The sequence below is a fragment of the Lepisma saccharinum genome, chromosome 9 (genome assembly GCF_977018435.1).
Source record: "Lepisma saccharinum chromosome 9, izLepSacc3.1, whole genome shotgun sequence".
Classification (NCBI taxonomy): Eukaryota; Metazoa; Arthropoda; class Insecta; order Zygentoma; family Lepismatidae; genus Lepisma; species Lepisma saccharinum.
Window position 1 is genome coordinate 8433184 of NC_139237.1, and position 19953 is coordinate 8453136.

Genomic DNA, 19953 nt, shown 5'->3' on the forward strand with positions numbered 1-19953 from the left:
CCTATCTCATCAACACCGGAAATCCTTATCAAGTCCTCATTAACAACAGCTCAACTCCAGATTCAAACACAGGGGACGTTACGGTAACACCCATTACAAAACAAAAAAAAAACACACACATTTAAAAACTTTCATTCCACGAACAAGTTTCCTCCTGTTCCCCTTTATCTCCAGAGTTCCAACAAAAACACTTAACGCCCCACCTCTTATCTTATCACTTCCTGGCGGCTCGAAACACACTCTAATTAACTCACAAAACGCCTACCCCTTATCTTAGCATTTCCGCTCTTATCTTATCTCATTTCCGGTTTAGGTGGAATGGACGGGGGGGTATTACTACTGTCCTTATATACAACTTGTAAATGAAAAAGTAATATTTTGATTTTACCTTTCTGTAATTGGAGACTTGTCTCTGTTGAAGGGAAATAAATAAATAAATAAATAAAGTGGATTTAAACACCAAATCAAACAGGCGAGACGTTTCAAATGAATCTACAAGAGACCGGAAACAACTCTAGGCGCAAAGAGTGCGTGTGAAGACTACAACAATGATGACGTGAGGGGAAATGATTGATTGAGTTAGTTTATTTTACTTCGCGTTTTGTGCCTCTTGGCTAATTTGCGAAGATGGTGATGAGTGTTGAAATGATGAAATTGATGAATGAACATTCACAAACAACCAAACCCGACCGGGATTCGAACCCGCGACCCTTGGCGTCGCAGCGCGATGTGCTAACCACTCGACCACAGGGTCGGGCGTGAGGGGAAATGGATTGCGTGGAGGGAGGTGGGTGCGACTGGAGTTACCAGCCTTCCCAGATACGTGTACTGCTTCGCTCTACCTAATTCATTCCCCTTCCTCCCTCTTCTATCCATTATGCGCGATCTCGCTTCAAGGATAATTGAAACAGGGTAGAAGATTAATTTGTCATATATAATAATTAAGAATGCATTCTATATTAGAAGTATTCAAGATACTTATGTGCATTCAGTCAAACATAAAATCGAACAAACTATAATGGCTTATTTAAGAATTGATATTTCTTTTCGAAGATTAGACATTTGATATTTTCTTTAAATATTACTTTCAAATTCTAAAGGAATTGATGTATCAGAATATTTGCTCCTAATTAAAATAATAGATAATATTCAATATATCTAGCATATCGTAGGCTATTTAATTTTGATAAGTACTATCGTTTCACAAATAATTATCACTCTCAGGTCACTACTTGGAGAGATACGTGTTTCCGTTCGCTTGCTCTATAGATTCACGGGATAAAGTGTAGTTATGTCCTAGAAGGAGTTTTGTCTGTGAAACGGATACCAACTTCATTTCTCAAAGAGCACTCCCCACTCACTCATTCAGTTGATTACAGCAAGCAACTGTGAATCAAAAGACAGAGCCACAAGGTGACATGTGAAGGACAAATTAACATGAAATGGCACCTCAAATACAGGTGTTGAGAGGTGTGATAAATAAATGACAATCAAGAGACAATTTAGAAGTATGCTTTTGTGTTACCGGTGTTCAAAACACACTAACGTATAGCCTTACATTCCAATATTTACACTTCCTATATGTATACTGAAGCTTTTCAAAACGAAGCTGTATACATTGTTTCCTTACTTACATTACCTCTACAATGGAAATTTTCTGTTTATCTAACAAGGACAATATTAACCTTTCTTGCCAATAACATTCTATGAACATTTACATTACGCTCAATACGTTCAATTTTGATTTGACATAATGTAACGCTATATTTTTTACTGATGTTTTTCCTTATAGTAAAGAAAAGTAAAGTGCTCCCGTGTGCTTTGCACTACGCCATGAAATCGTATAGGAGGTGTAGGGTTACGTCTCCACACTTTCTTGATCTCGGCCGAGCTGGGTTAATGTGATCAGCACCATGTCCCTTGGTATACAAAGTGGCCTCTCGCATGGTAGTCAGACACCCTAACTACTGAGATACCGCAGTATATATATATATATATATATATATATATCGTGATTTTCTATCAAAATAAATGTGATATACTTCTCACCTGGGAACCTATTCCCAATGTTTTCATCGTAGGTTTTTCTTGATTTCCTTCCCATAAAAAATACAATGTCCATCTCCCCTGAAAATTAATGTTCTTGCAATATTTACGTAAAAGCTTTGAGTATTAATGTTTGCTTTCCTTTAAGATTTTTTTTTCTGTTTGACAACATGTACTACATTAATTATACAGCTGATTGGTCCCTGTGTGAATAGAAAAAACCCAGGAGACTATTATCATTCGTCGTTGCTTCTTGATTTTACTGTCTGTTTTGTTTCATTGAAAAATGTGTGTTGTTATTCACTTCTGACTTGATGCATTTATTTTGAATCTGCGATGAAAATTCTTACCACAGATATAGATATATTTTGAGGATATGGTTATCTCAGCGTTTAAATTATTTTATTTCTGTATTTATTTCTTTATTTATTTATTTATATATTTCGTGTTGAAACCTAGAAGTCAATAACGATAGTGTTCTCACACAGTAGCAATAATTCAATGTAATCGTTGACCCATTTTGTTTGGAAGGTATTGTCTTGCCTTGAAACTGTTAATTTTCTTCGGTTCCTCACACACTAACTATTCTTCATCCAGGGCTGCATAGTTTATTATTGTATTAGGAAGTACAAAAATAATGGGTGCTACACACACTTATAAACAAGCAAGTGCACAAATAACTCAGGAGAATTGAAAAATAGAATATTTTAATCATACAGGATTCTCCTCCCACTATTTAACCTCCCTACAATTTTAATTGTAGATTTTTTTTTAATGAAAATTTCCAAATATTTGTCAACATATGATTGAATTTATATTTACACATGATATAAATTTCGAGGTATTATCTCTAAATATGGAGTTGTTAATTAAGGTATTTTGTGTCATCTATCAACGTATAAATCTTCCTATGAAGTTTTACTCATCATTCACCTAAAATGAATTACTAGTAAGTATCGACCACATATTTATCCTAGCTTAACCTAGTTCTTCAAAGCCCACCATGTTTTGTCGTTAGATTTTTTCAAATGCGAAGTTTTTTACAAACATATTTATTTTTCCCTACGAAAGTTTTCAATGCTTCTGTATTTCATTTGCTAATATAATCATAAAGAGAGAGCAAATAGGATGGAAAAATCATTCGATCGGACTGCCAGGCCCTTTTGAAACTTTATTTCGACATGACATTCCTTGAAGGAAGAGTGTTACTTCAGGCCCGTACCCAGAGGAAGGGCCATGGAGGCCATACCGCGCCCTCGTACCATGAAATATTTAAATATGATCAGATAAAAAAGTTACGAAAATAATATGGACGATTTTGCAAATTTGCAAGAATTTGAATTTTGTTCTTGTATAATGAATGTGTTTGTTGTGTATAACTTTTTGTCTGTAATATTGGGTAGTTTTAGTTTATTAATCATTGATGCAAGGGTCTTAACAATTTAGTCGGGACAGTCCATTACTTTTAATCCCTGTCCCGAATGTTTAAGAGTGCAGTTGCGATGAAAAATGTCTGCCTTTTTTAACTCACATTTAGACAAGTTCTTTATTGTAATAATAATTTAATACACAATATTTAATTTATAAATATTGTTTTAGAAACATATAATTATCATGACATTTCAACGAGGAGAAAAAATATAAGAAAGTGAAAAGAAATTTGAAAAAAATGTTAAATTGCGGAACACAACCTATCTGAATACATCGGAGAATATAATGTAGACGATAAGCACAAAGCTCTCTAAGCTGTGTCACACATTTGTCTGTATGGAACTTAGGCGTCAATGGTTGGCATGAGAGGGGGGGGGGGTATCAATGAGTTGAATTTTCTCTGTTACTTTGGACCGTAAGTTGCAACTGTACAATATTGTACGTTTATGTCCTTTGTAACATTGCCATAGAATTGGTGGTCACACCTAATACTCCAACAGCATTTCTCAGACCACTGCGGCAGAGTGCTTAGCAAAGCCCGCTATGACCCAAGGGGTTCCTTTTTCGAATCTCAGTCTTGGAATAGGTGATTTTTGTGGGTGTGTTCCTTCAATAATTTCCTCATATCATTGTAATATAGCAGCACTTCCTTCTATTATTTTTATTAGAGGAAGTTAGTTAATTTTATTTATCATTGTCGTCGTCACGATTAGACAAACTTGGCAAGAAATTAACTTGAAATAATCAAATTTAATCAACCTCAGAGTTCTTTTCTTTGTTCCACATATTCGGATCTAACCGGTATGCGTGTGTAAGGAAGTTGTAGCTAACAGAAATGGCGGCTAATCCAAGATGATGGATGTCGACATTTGAAAACAAAAACAACTATATCTCTGAAACCAACAGTCCCATCTAAACTATATTTTTTTCAAATGAAAGTATAATATGTGCTCTATACCTAATGTTACCTTATGTTTCTCGATACGAGTAACCGTTAAGTAGTTAATAACGGATTAGTGAAGAAAATCTTATTTTGAGTAAATTAATTTTACGTATATAATTAATTTAATAATAATTTAGGCATCTGAGAAAAAAAAATGTTAGTAGTGCAGGTTGGAGAGTTGAACGTCCTCTTGTGAGGAGCTGAAGTGAGGAGCTCGCCTTAATGGATTTCTCTCGTAAGGCATGAGCTCTATTTGATGGCGCAGTGTTGCTAGCTCCTTACTCGAAAAAATCACCAAGGTTTTTGGTCTAACCTAACCTAAAGCAAGGAGCTGGCAACCTTTTTCTCGCAGTGTTGCCAGCTTCTCACTCGAAAAAATCACCAATGTTTTTGGTTTAACCTAACCTAAACCAAGGGGCTGGCAACTTTTTTCTCGCAGTGTTGGCAACACTACACCCGAAAGTAAAGCTTGGTGGGGCTTGTTTTGATAGTTTGCTCTTGTAAGGCATAAACCCCCCCCTCCTATTTTCGGACACAGTATTACCAACATCTTACTCGAAAAAAATCACCAAGGTTTTTGGTCTAACCTAACCTAAAGCAAGGAGCTGGCAACCCTACTTAAGACTTGCCTTACAGTGCATAAAGCAAGGTTGCCAACCTACTGGTACTTTTGCCATAGCCTTTTACAAAAAAGAGAGAGAAGAGAGAGAGGGAAGAGTTAAACAGCCGACAGCCTACCTACAGCTTTTTTTTGTCTAACCTAACCTAAAGCAAGGGGCTGGCAATTTTGCACACACACACACACACGCAAACGCACGCGCGCGCGCGGGCCAAAATTTTGGAATTTACGGTTGGAAAAATGTTTTTCTATGACATGTTTTCGTTCGAGGCAAATTCGTAGGTAGATATTGTTAAATAAATATTAATATTGTAAATATATATATATACTTATTGTATTTAGTTTTTCGGTATCGAAAAGCGACTGTCATATTGTATTTGAAAAAAAATATTATGCTTTTGCCTGTGGATATCTAGAAAAACGACAATTTCGTTCCCTCTCTCTGTATATGCTATCAACGTTGACACAATGACACAAATTCAACAAATACGTAGTCAACCGCACATCTCTTTTTTTTCCTGACAATTTCGTTATCTGACTAGGACGGAAATGGGTTTTCCGGTGACAGAAAATACGTTGCTCCGTTTCTATACAAATAACCAGAAATCACCACATGCACTTAGTAGTAGTGCAGGTTGGAGAGTTGAACGTCCTCTTGTGAGGAGCTGAAGTGAGGAGCTCGCCTTAATGGATTTCTCTCGTAAGGCATGAGCTCTATTTGATGGCGCAGTGTTGCTAGCTCCTTACTCGAAAAAATCACCAAGGTTTTTGGTCTAACCTAACCTAAAGCAAGGAGCTGGCAACCTTTTTCTCGCAGTGTTGCCAGCTTCTCACTCGAAAAAATCACCAAGGTTTTTGGTTTAACCTAACCTAAACCAAGGGGCTGGCAACTTTTTCTCGCAGTGTTGGCAACACTACACCCGAAAGTAAAGCTTGGTGGGGCTTGTTTTGATAGTTTGCTCTTGTAAGGCATAAACCCCCCCCCTATTTTCGGACACAGTATTACCAACATCTTACTCGAAAAAAATCACCAAGGTTTTTGGTCTAACCTAACCTAAAGCAAGGTTGCCAACCTACTGGTACTTTTGCCATAGCCTTTTACAAAAAAGAGAGAGAAGAGAGAGAGGGAAGAGTTAAACAGCCGACAGCCTACCTACAGCTTTTTTTTGTCTAACCTAACCTAAAGCAAGGGGCTGGCAATTTTGCTTGAGGTTTGCTTTACAGTGCATAAAGCAATTTTTGCCAACCTACATATACTAAACAAAGAGAGCCGGCACTGCCGTAAAAGAGAGAGATGGATGGATGGGAACACTACACGGGTTCAACGTCATCAAATAAAAATCGCCTTAATGGTTTTTTCTTGTAAGGCATGATCTCTATTTTCTCGCAGTGCTACCAACTCCTACCTACACTTTTTTTTAGTTGGCAAGGGGCTAGAGAGAGAGAAAAACTTATAGCTGGGAACAGTAATGAGCGAATGTGCCATATCGTAATTTTCCAACTCCCGGGGGCCAATGTTTGTATATCGTGACCTTTGTAAACCTCTCTCTCTCTCGGGGGAACGATGTGCCACACACACACACACACACACACACACACGCGCACGCGCGCGCGTATGTATTGTAACACAAACAAACAAACAAAATAATAATTGTTGTTTTTAGGATGCCTGGCCCCTATAACCTCGCCAGGGTGCGTGGTGCCCAACCAAAAATGTAAAAGTTTTCTAATGGCTGCGGTTATAGATTACCGCACCTCTGTAGAGTTTCACGTGTTTTTTTTTCCCCCAAACTTCCATGAAACCCTACAGAGGACCTCCGTAATGCATGCAACGTGTACTAACGACTCTAGTGTTATTTGATGTTGTGATATTTTTGGATATAGAGTTTTATTGTGAGATAGATAAAAATAATTATGTTTCTTATAATATTTTCTTGATGAAGATGGAGAATGTATGTGTGTGTTACAAATAAAGTTGCATGCTTTTTTTTCTAGTGTGTGTGTATGTGATTTTGATGTTTCGACAGCATCTGAAACGATAAAAAAGAAATTTTATTGTTAATTTTCACGTGTAAAAACAACAACAAATTTTTTTGTGCAAATTTTCTGATTGTCTCGTGCTATAGTGCAAAAAAGATATTGTAACTGATAACTAATGAAATTGACATTTGTAACTGATCTGAACTATTGAAATTCGTATTGTGCTATTGTAACTGATTGTGCTAGTACAAAAAGTACTTATTGTGCAAGAAAAGATGTTAAAAACTTGTTAAAACTGCTCTGTGACCCTCTCGTTCTTCACGTCGTAGGCGAAGGACTTCTCTGCAATCAGGATGACACTGCATAGGGTATCCTCGGGCAAGGCATCGTGGAACTCGCAGACGACCTTGATGTTGGTTCGATCGTTGACCACAACCTTCTTTCTCTTAGATGTGTTGATGACGGTCATGGGTCTCCGTGCTTTAAACTCGCTGGGCGTGTAGTACATGTCCACGCTTCCCTCGGTCACGCGTTTGTAAGCCGAGAACGCTTCGTAAAGTTTGAGGTAATCGTTTTTGGTCACGTCGAGGTTGTAATTCTCGCGCGGGAACACTTCGTTGCGTCCATTCTTCAGATAAACGTTCTTGATCTTGCAGTCGTCGAACTTGCTGGAATCTTTTTCCTGATTCTTGTCCCTCCCGGTCTGAAAAAGCACTACGACGAAATCTGGTATGTCGAACTGTATGTTGTTGAACTGCGTCGTCACGTCGAATTCCATGTGACTTCCCGACGCCATCTTCTGCACGCACTGGTAACCGTGAAAATGGATCGGCACCTGCGGATTTTTCAAGATCTCCGCTTTGTACTTGAGGGCGTAGTTCGTTTCGTATTCCACCACCGGCATTCTCAATTCCATGCTCCGGATGACGCATTTCGCCGCTTCGGGTAAAGTGTTGGCTATCGGCGTGGTGCCGTCCGGACCCAAAGTAGCGTATCGCATTAGTGCGTCGTTGTCGTTGGCCGCTCTTCGAAACGTGATCCTCAGTCCTCCCTTCCACATGATCTCCTTGTAGTCCGAGAAGAAACCTGGCAGCAGACGCGTGGGAAAGAGCACCGTGTGACTTCTCGTCGATATTTTGGTCCCGGCTTCGAATCCCCCGGCCTGGTAGTACGCTGCGTCCGTTTTGGATAATTTCAACGTTCCCACTGCCGTCGACGTGATGCCTGGATAATCTATTCTGTCGATGACGGTGTTGTGTTTCCTCACCTCCACCTGCGAGAACAGGTGAGGCACGAAGTTGTCCACGAGTATCAAGTTTGCTGCTGCGGGAAACGCGTCTCCGCTTTCCTTCTTCACCACGTCGAATTGAAGGTAGAGGTCCGCTCTGTGAGGATGAACGAACCCGTCGCCTACGTCCACGTCGTATTCGATCTCCCTGTTCGCTTCGTTGAGATTGGCGAACGTGCGACGGTTGGGAGGGAAAGATTGCAATTCGTAACTTTCGATTTGCTCCATTTTACATGTATGGTTATTTATTATATGTTGATCTCCACTATGGCCGTCGTAGTGGCACCTGCGAAATCCACCACGTCTCCTTTCTCGTTCGTCACCACCAACTCTATGTCGTCTATGCGGTTGCGACATACTGGAAAATAGATCGGCGAAGAGGGCGTGTAGATGATCGGTTCCATGAACTCGGAACTTGGTTTGAAAGTGGCTATGATTCCCGTCTGCTTGTGACTTCCTAACAATCCGTCCGAAGATTTCGTGATCATACCTTCGGCCACGTTACAGTGTACGTTCAGAGTCTCTATGGCCAAGAATTTAGGGATGTTGGTTGCTACGTGCTTGATGCCAGCTTCGAGTTTGGTGTCGTTCTCGAAACCTAAAAGTTCACCCATGGTGCCCAGGTCCACGGTCTCCGTCGCGGATAGGATTTCCACTCTGTGCGTGACCGAATTTTGAGAAAGGTATGTGCCTTTGGGTAACTGAGCTTGCAAAGTGGAAAGATTGTATTGTCCTGGCGTGACGACGATGTGTTCGCTTCCGACGCTAATTTTGTTGTTGTGCTGCGTAACATTGGGTATGAGGTACATGCTGTAGAATGCACGCAGAGCCACGGATTTAGGATAGACGATGTCGTCGTGCAGCGTGAGTTTCAAGATCGAAGATTCGCTCGTGAGATGGAACACGCCCATCCTAGTGATGCTGTTTGAGGTTCCACAATGCTTTCTGGAAATCTTCGACCGTAGGGTTATTTATTTTAGAGAGAAACGCGAGCACGGAGAGGCAGAGATGACCGCAGTTCACGTCTCCGAAATCTTGAATGCGTTCGTCGTTGTAGTATATGGAGGTTTTGTTCGTTTTCAGATAATGAATTAAATTTGTAGGTGGAACACCTCCGAAAGAATCGAAAACGAATGCTTTATCATTGTCAGCGTTTTTGTGGTAACATATCCAATGCGTGCCTGGATTTTCTTGACCGTCCAAGTTGACTACTCCGCATTCTCTTCTTTTGACGCTTGAAGGTAACGAGTCGGACATGAAAACTCCTCTGAAGTGTTTGATTCGTAACGGTTCGATCAGAGATTCAATGTCTCGGTTGGTGAGTGCTTCTGTTTCTTTTTTTTAAACTTCTTCATCACGCCCTTTCCTCCTTTCTTCTCCATGGCCAGGTTGTGACGTTTCTGTTCTTCCAACTCGGCCTTGTTCTTCTTCGAGTCGATGACGGTTTTCGCGATGGCGGCACTTCCGCCGGCCAAACTTCCAACGGCCCCCAATGCTGCCAGGATGGCCGGGATGCTGAATATGAAACCTCCGATCTTTTGCTGTTTCCGCGAACGCTGCAATCTTTTCAATTGATGTGTGCTGAGCAGCAATTTCATTCCGTGTCCTTTCGACAAGCAAGAACGTTTCTTCTCGCGTTGTTTTTTCGTGAGTAACCCATCGAGGGCACCTAGATTTTTAAGATTGGAGTATGGTATCTGGTACACGACACCCTTGGGCTTCATGTTGATGCTCTATGTGTTATTTTCACGGTATGTTATTTATATATATATTCTGAGATTTTTTCTTGTGTAGTTTTTTTACGGTATGTTATTTATATACCCCACCCCAATTTTTGTTTTGTGTTCATGGCGATGGTGGTACCCAGTGCGGCGACCCGTTCACCCAACGATGCGTCTCTGCTCACGAACCTTTCGAAAGCTGCATGTTCCAACTTTCTGTCTGCTTCGTGACGTGCGTCCAGATCCGTCTGCGTGGTGTTGTAGGCGATGTCGTGATCTTTGCATGTGGCGTCCAACGGATTCACACCCTTGTCTCCTCTCTCCAATCTTTTCTCGAGTTTGGTACCCGGTCCGCAGTACTGGTAGCCAGGTAAATGCATCTCGAAAGGTAACTTGTTGATGATGTCGTTCACGAGTCCCTTTCCTTCGGCCACGTTCCAAAATTTTGGAGGCAGCGTGTTGATGATTTTGATCAGGTAACCTATGCCCTTGTCGTCGTTCACGATGAAGTTGGAAAGTTTCGTGCTGATCATGTCCACGATGCCAACCTTCTCGTTGTAGAAATTACGATTGCCTGCATTCTCTTCGCCGGCTATCACCAACAATCGGTCCACGAGTTTCCTAACGTCGTCCACCCAAACGAATTCTTTGGGTAACGTGTTGTAGCGTTTGACGCCGCTGCCTGTTTTGACCTGGTTCCAAATCGGTTTGATGAGATTCTTGTACTTCTCACCACTGCTCGATTTCACCCTATTCTGCGAGGCGTCGTTGTTCTGGTACAAGGCATCCGTCATGATCAGAATTTCCTTGTAACTTTGGTAATCTTCGTCGGTGTAATCTTTCGGCTGCTTTTTGGCAACGAGTTCCCACAGTCCCAGCGTACCCGGATACCTGGTCCAACTATCCTTGTCGCCTAAATTGACTTTAATGTCGTTGCCTTCGAAGGTCACCTTCGATTTCCCAATCTTCCACACCACACCGCCGCCTTCGCTGGTTTCCATGCTGGGATACAATCCGAACACTTCATCCTTGTCGAATTTCCCCGTACTCAGGTAGTCTCGTGCCAAAGGTCCCAACTCGATTTTATCCGAAGACGTGCTACCAATGGCTCGACGTCGTGCCGGTGCATCCTTCAGTTCGAACGGCGTCGAAGGAATGCTCGAAATGGGCGTGGGTACGGCGTAACTTTTAGCTGCGAGCGGTACGAGTTCGTTGATCAAATTTTTATTTTGTTCCGTGACACTTTTAATTTCTTTACCTAGACCGCTGATGGCATCGATCACAGGTTGATCCTGACGTTTCTTCTCTTCGTAGAATCCGCGATTCTCGGATTTCCAACCTTTGAAGCGTTTCGCGAGGTAATCGCGAAGCTTGAGATTTTCGTCTTCGATTTTCCGTTTCGTCATGACGTTATTTATACACGTTGTTTCTCACAACGTTGCAACGTTTAGAAAGTCGTTGATTTTGTTTCTGTATTTTCCGTCGTTGGGTTTCCTCGTCATGTCGATCGTCGCGAATCCGAAATCGTCACCGTTCCAGCAAGTAGAGCAGCAGCCTTCAGAAAATTGATTGTAGTTCATGTCTCCGCCTACGTAGTCATCGTACGCGTGCTTGAGGTTGGTGTGATCTTGACGAAACAAACATATGAAATTAGCGTTGTCGCGCACTAACTGTTTTGGAATTTTGGAAAACGTTTGAGCTAGGTAAAAACAATCCATTCCTTTGTGACGACCTTGCGTGAAAAAGTGGCGAATTTCATTTTGATTTTCCAGGATGGCGTCGTCGAACACGACGACTGAATTTTCACAACAATCGTCGAGTGGTTTTATTTCCGAGGCGAACGTTGCAATGTCCAGACCATGGTACAGTTTCATCAGTTGCTGGTATTTGGATTGCTCCAAACTTTTCGAGAACACGTACAGGTGCCTGTTCTTCCAATCTAACCAATTCGGTGCGAGGAGAAAATTGTCCACGAGCAGTGTCGTTTTCCCACACCCCGAAGGACCTACGATCAGACAGCGGATGCTGTCGGGAAGCAACTCGCCGTTCTTTTTTTTTCTCGTTTGACTTTCCGGATCCGGTAGACGCTTCACCACGTTCCACGTACTCACAAGATCACTTCGTTCGCGTCGATCCGACTCTTTTCCGGAAGTCCCAGCCATTTGACAAACAGTTTGTCACCTTTCCTACGCAATACTTTCTCGATGAGGTACGTGTCGGGGTGTTTCGTTTTAGAGAGTTCCTCTTCGTAAAATCTTCCTTTCAAAATCTCGCCGCTACTATCTTTTATTATATACGTGTGTCGGTTTCCAGGTAGAACTCGAACCACCGTAAAAAGTTCTGTGCTCCAATTTTTTGTGAATCCCTTCTCGAAGGTGCGTTTGAATTTGCTGATCCTCACCTGGTCTCCAATTTTGTATTTAGCTTTTTTTGTCGTGGGTGTGTACTTTGGACAGTAAACTGTAGAAATTAAACGCTGCTCGTCGGACTTGGTAACGTCGGCTGGCTTCATGCCTATTGTTCTGTGTACCGTATCATTATAGGTGTCGACGAGTTCCGGCAGGATGTCGACTCATTTGTAATTCCCCCGAAGCGTGAATCGTTTCCACATGTGTGTTTTCAAGGTTCGATTGAATCTTTCCACGATGCTGGCTTTGATGTGACTGAAGCCCGAATAATGTCGAATCTTGTGTTTTTGAATAAACTTTTGGAATACGGCGTTGTAAAATTCTTTACCGTTGTCCGTTTGCAGAAACCGTGGTCGTCTGCCACCGCTTTCGCGAAAAATTGTCTTGAATGCTTCCGTGACGCACGTTCCCGTTTTCGCCTTCAAAGGTAGAGCCCATGCGAATTTCGAAAACGTGTCTATGACGGTGAGAAGATACTTGTTGCCCTTGTTCAATTTATGCACGCTTTTCAAATTGCCGCTACTCATCTCCACGAGGTCACTTTGCCAGAGGTCGTCTATGCCATTGGTTACCACAGCCAAACGTTCGTAGTTACGGCGTGCAGGTTTATGCAATTCTTCGACGATGGCTTGCCTAGACATTTTTTTAGAGATTACGTTTCAAGAGAAGCACAAGCGTGATGGGATTCAAAGAGGGTGGCACTTCGCTCGTGTTTTGAATGATCAGCTTATCGCCGGCACTCACGTCGAAAACGGTAAGATCTTCGTCTTCGTGTATTTCATATATGTTGCGCGTTTCGTTCCAACGTGCCAGAGGAATGTTTCCTGCTTTCTGGACACCACGATTCGATATCAAAGTCATGGTGGGAACACTAGCTTTTCTACCGTGAGACCAGTACGAAAATTCGTTTATCTGAATCGTGCCATCGAGGAGAAACTTGTAGTACGGATGATAAGGATGCAACATGTACAGTTTGTTACCTTCGACGAACGTGGAGATTCTCTGTTGATTGGGTACGCTGTTGATTTCGATGGCTTGCAAAGAATGCAGTTTAGCGAATTTAGTGTCGACGCCGAGCAGATTACTGTGAACTTGTCCGAGTTTATTTTCGATGGGCAGCAAATGCTCGACTATGGTATCCGTTACGGTAGAAAACGACGGTTTGTTTTTCACTTCCACGTTCAACTGCTTGTAGTTTTCGTTGAGTTCTTGCAACTTGGCACCGAAAGAAGCCAGCGTCGATTCCTGCGTGGATTCCAGCACTCCGACTTGATCTCTGATGTTGACGACGATGTTCTGAAGATTCTCGACTTGATTCAATTTCGAGCTCTTCTCAGTAAGATCGTTCACGATGCTTCTCATCTCTGTAAACTGGGTGTGAAGGTCGGCGACGCTCTGCGAAGTGGGCAGCGTCGACACCAGCGAACTAATTTCGTCTCGAATCTGTTCCACGTTTGCCGTTTCCGTTTCTAGTCGTTTCAGCATTCGAGATATGTTTCTTTTCAAAGCGTGCAATTCTTTGGAGGTGGGGAGATTGGCCACCCTACTCTCGAGATCGCTCAATGAACTTTTGATGTCGCTCGATTCGGATAGTGCCGTCACCGCCGTTTTCAATTTTTCCAAATCTTCGCTCGAAGGCACGCTCGTCCGTAACGATTCCAAGTCACCCTGTATGTTGTCCAGTACGTGATGAAAATGAGCAAGATTGGATTCGACGTTCAAATTTTCTAAATACTCGATCTTCTGCTGAACTGTGCTCAACGTGTCTTGAATGCTCGTCAGTGCGCTCGCTTCAGCGTGAATATTTTTAATTTCTTCGTTGATCAACTCCAAGGACGCCTGAAGCGTAGCGATGGTGGTTTGAATGTGTTCGAAATCTTGATAGGCCTCCAATTGAATTTTTATGTTCGCGACGCTTTTACCGATGACCTGCAGTTCGTCCGACGATGGTAGGTTCGTCATTGTATCTTCCAAAGTCTGCAATTTGGATTTAATTTCTTCCAACGTGCTGGTGAATTCTTCTTGTAATTTGGAAACAACAACATGCAAGCGTTCTGCGTCTATATCGTTCACGACGGTTTGAAGTTCAGAGAAATTCTTTTCTATTGCGGAAGTTCGTTCTTCGATTTCGAGTTTCAATTTTTCCAAATCTTCATTTTTCGATTGAAATTGCTGTAATTTGGCCAAATCATTTTGAAGCGAATCCACGCTCAACTGTATATTTTGAACGTTGTTGTAAGAAGGTACGTCGACATAATTTTTTATCAGCGTCTTCAGTTCGGAATCGATTTTCAGAATGGGGTCGAGACATTGCCTTTGGAGCGTAGCGATTTCCGACTCTAAACTTTTGTTTAAGGTTTCCTGCAAAGCGATCAAATCGGTCCTCAACTTCTTAACTCGAATGTCCAACATGAGAATCTCTTCTGCGTGGTCTACACGCTTGGTGTTGCCGAAAATGTCGTTAGGCATTTTTGGTTAACGGTTATTTATAATAGGATAGACGATTCGTAATTCTACGAAGAGAGGAATAAGTTTGTCGTAATCTCCGAGGAGTTCCATGTAAAGATAATCTCCTGCAGACACATCGTACGTAATGTTAGAAAGCATCTTGTCGTGCTTGATTCGAAAAATGTTCTTGCCGGTAGAAATTTTGATTTCGCCTGCGTTTTCCGGATTCACGGTGATTTGAAGTTTCCCGTCGATCGGAATTTCGTAGAAATGTAAATTGTTATTAAAAACATAAAACATCTTGCCCACATCGTCATTCAGTTTCGTCCAAATGCTGTTGAGGTGAATAATCAACAGACCGTTGAATTTAGGTAACACGGAAGGTAAGACTTCATGATCTGGTATGGTTTCCATAATGATCTGTTTTTTGAAACCGAACAAATTCATAGGCATGCTGGTTATTTAAGAATACGGTCAAAGTTTTTTTTTGTAATGACAAAAAAATTTATTTAGGTTTAAAATCAATAAGCGTGCATAAAAAAAAAACTAAATATTTTAAATAAATAAGATTCGAATAACTATGTACTTCCACTAGCCTTTGCGATGGCGCAGCGGTAGGCTTGTATTCAAGGGTTCGATACCCGTACAAGTGGTTCTTGAAACTGTAGGTCCAGTCCCGATTAGCCTTACTGTACATAAAATAGACTTAAAACATCAAATCAATCAGTACTTCCACTAGCCTCTGCGATGACGTAGCGATAACGTCGTTGTCTTGTAATCAAGGGTTCGATACCCGTACAAGTGGTTCTTGAAACTGTAGGTCCAGTCCCGATTAGCCTTACTGTGCATAAAATAGACTTAAAACATCAAATCAATCAGTACTTCCACTAGCCTCTGCGTTAGCACAGCGATAGCCTTGTAATCAAGAGTTCGATACCCGTGCAAGTGGTTCTTGAAACTATAGGTCCAGTCCCGATTAGCCTTACTGTACATAAAGTGGACTTAAAACATCAAATCAATCAGTACTTCCACTAACCTCTGCGATGACGTAGCGATAACGTCGTTGTCTTGTAATCAAGGGTTCGATACCCGTACAAGTGGTTCTTGAAACTGTAGGTCCAGTCCCGATTAGCCTTACTGTGCATAAAATAGACTTAAAACATCAAATCAATCAGTACTTCCACTAGCCTCTGCGTTAGCACAGCGATAGCCTTGTAATCAAGGGTTCGATACCCGTACAAGTGGTTCTTGAAACTATAGGTCCAGTCCCGATTAGCCTTACTGTACATAAAGTGGACTTAAAACATCAAATCAATCAGTACTTCCACTAACCTCTGCGATGACGTAGCGATAACGTCGTTGTCTTGTAATCAAGGGTTCGATACCCGTACAAGTGGTTCTTGAAACTGTAGGTCCAGTCCCGATTAGCCTTACTGTGCATAAAATGGGCTTCAAAAAAACGCCAACTCAATTAATTAATCAGTACTTCCACTAGATATCAAAAACACGCAACTCTTTTCTATTTTTTCTGTCTTTTTCTAACAATTTAACACATTTATTTTTTTGAAATATGCCCCGCACACATATTTCCTACCTACCAACAACGGCACACGGAAGAAAAAAGATATTCTAGCTACCAAGATGCATGCTTCAAATATATAAAAGCAGAGAGAGACATGAAATACCTTCTATATTCTCTCTTTTTTTGCATGTTTTGTGAGTATATTTTCTTCCACAAAAGCAGTGCCATACTTATAAATCAAAGCCAACTTATGCAAGCTAAGAAACAAAGTTACTTACTTTTAGAAATTCTGCAGAAATGCTCTTCACTAACGCTGAAAATAAAACACAACTTTCTACACCAGCGCTTTAAGTTTTATACGGTTTTCTAATAACGTCAAAAATGATATGTTAGCCAACGCAACGTGGACCAATAGAAATCCAAGAACCAAATTCTCTAGAACATTCTCCCCCCTACATTTCAGCCACATTATTTTGCAACTATGCTTGGTGGCAGAGAAAAAATACAATTCCGGTTATTTATTTCGTAGCCCCTGACCCCGCCTCTGCACCCACTTCGTGTTTTCATTTCGCCGGCTGAATACTGTTTTGAATCTATCTTCAATAGATGCTCATTGAAATTGGATTTAAACCGGAATTGTATTTTTTCTCTGCCACCAAGCATAGTTGCGAAGTGCATGTGGTGATTTCTGGTTATTTGTATAGAAACGGAGCAACGTATTTTCTGTCACCGGAAAACCCATTTCCGTCCTAGTCAGATAACGAAATTGTCAGGAAAAAAAAGAGATGTGCGGTTGACTACGTATTTGTTGAATTTGTGTCATTGTGTCAACGTTGATAGCATATACAGAGAGAGGGAACGAAATTGTCGTTTTTCTAGATATCCACAGGCAAAAGCATAATATTTTTTTTCAAATACAATATGACAGTCGCTTTTCGATACCGAAAAACTAAATACAATAAGTATATATATATATTTACAATATTAATATTTATTTAACAATATCTACCTACGAATTTGCCTCGAACGAAAACATGTCATAGAAAAACATTTTTCCAACCGTAAATTCAAAAATTTTGGCCCGCGCGCGCGCGTGCGTGTGCGTGTGTGTGTGTGTGTCTGTGTGTGTGTGTGTGTGGCACATCGTTCACCCGAGAGAGAGAGGTTTACAAAGGTCACGATATACAAACATTGGCCCCCGGGAGTTGGAAAATTACGATATGGCACATTCGCTCATTACTGTTCCCAGCTATAAGTTTTTCTCTCTCTCTAGCCCTTGCCAACTAAAAAAAAGTGTAGGTAGGAGTTGGCAGCACTGCGAGAAAATAGAGATCATGCCTTACAAGAAAAAACCATTAAGGCGATTTTTATTTGATGACGTTGAACCCGTGTAGTGTTCCCATCCATCCATCTCTCTCTTTTACGGCAGTGCCGGCTCTCTTTGTTTAGTATATGTAGGTTGGCAAAAATTGCTTTATGCACTGTAAAGCAAACCTCAAGCAAAATTGCCAGCCCCTTGCTTTAGGTTAGGTTAGACAAAAAAAAGCTGTAGGTAGGCTGTCGGCTGTTTAACTCTTCCCTCTCTCTCTTCTCTCTCTTTTTTGTAAAAGGCTATGGCAAAAGTACCAGTAGGTTGGCAACCTTGCTTTATGCACTGTAAGGCAAGTCTTAAGTAGGGTTGCCAGCTCCTTGCTTTAGGTTAGGTTAGACCAAAAACCTTGGTGATTTTTTTCGAGTAAGATGTTGGTAATACTGTGTCCGAAAATAGGAGGGGGGGGGTTTATGCCTTACAAGAGCAAACTATCAAAACAAGCCCCACCAAGCTTTACTTTCGGGTGTAGTGTTGCCAACACTGCGAGAAAAAAGTTGCCAGCCCCTTGGTTTAGGTTAGGTTAAACCAAAAACCTTGGTGATTTTTTCGAGTGAGAAGCTGGCAACACTGCGAGAAAAAGGTTGCCAGCTCCTTGCTTTAGGTTAGGTTAGACCAAAAACCTTGGTGATTTTTTCGAGTAAGGAGCTAGCAACACTGCGCCATCAAATAGAGCTCATGCCTTACGAGAGAAATCCATTAAGGCGAGCTCCTCACTTCAGCTCCTCACAAGAGGACGTTCAACTCTCCAACCTGCACTACTAATGTTCCAAACAAAAAATGTAGCTTTATCGCTTATCTTTAATTTGACATATTAAAATTGTTGGTTTTCACCTTAATTCATATAAAACTAATTAATTATGTAGAGTGTGCGGCGAATTCTTCTAGCAGGATGTGTCCTGAGTCCTATTTAATTACACTTATTGTAACTGGTATTGAATATTGAATAGTATATTACTGTTATATATATGCAATAACATTTTATAATTTTGTAATAATAATAATTGTTGTTAGTATTGTTAAAATTATTATTATTATTATTATTATTAGTTATTTATGTTGTAGTAGTACTACATATAACTAACCATGAATTTTGTTTAAATACCTATGTTCATGGAAGGACGTTATTGATTGGTTGAAATTAAAATTTTGTATAAGTCAACATTTAGGCTATTTACCCCCGTCACATTATACGAGGCTAGGCCTCCTTACAATAAAAAAATATCATGCGTGTCTCTATAATCTCCTTACCCAGGGTAAAAACCGAGGCTGTAGGAGGACAGGTTTCTCGGCATGCTTTGATGAGTATGTACAACGTTCTGAAAACAAATGGGAGTATGAAGCATCTGTTTCTACAGAAGTCTTCTTAAGGACTTGATATTGGTAAAATTGATTCGACACATGGGATGAAATTTTTGATCCGATAAATCATGCATATTCTTTCTCAATCAAAGTTTCTCCTCACGGCAGCAATGTACAAAACTGTCTATGTCCCTTGGTGGATGTGGATACACGCACATACAATACTTCTCTGGTCCGTCTTCTGTTTTTACAGATTTCTACTTTTTTGAAAGCAGACATTTCGGCTGAAATAACTAGTAAAGAGTACGCACGTATGTATTGATGTTTTTCTGAACACACCAAAATGCTAACCTCATTTGCACGTACTTCACCTCGGCAGCTGCAGTCTTGCAGGCCAATGAGGCTCTTTCGTCTGTACCTACGGCCAGAAAAATATTTTGTACGGTTGTTTGATTAGAGATTTTGTTATTAAGTCCACTTTATGCACAGATATGCTAATCCGCAGTGTACCTATAGTTTAAAGTGGGATCCGAACCACATTGTCCCTCCACAGGGTTATCGAACCCGGGTCCTCGTGATCGCTAGGTGATGCCGTTACACAAAGCCATCGGGGAGGCTACATGTGTATGTATGGTTGTAAGTTCTCCTGTGTTTTCGTCATAGGAATGTATGTATTGAGTGCCCCAGTACAGCCTCGGTTTTTACCCGGTGTAAGAATATTTTATAGGCATGCATGGTGGTTTTTTATACTTAAGGGGGCTTAGACTCGTATAATGTGAGGGGTGTAAGGGGCGACCTTCCACGTAGTACACCCAAATGTCAATCTCACTTCCACGTTAGTACACCCTGGACTGAAGACTAACGAGGCTCTGGCGA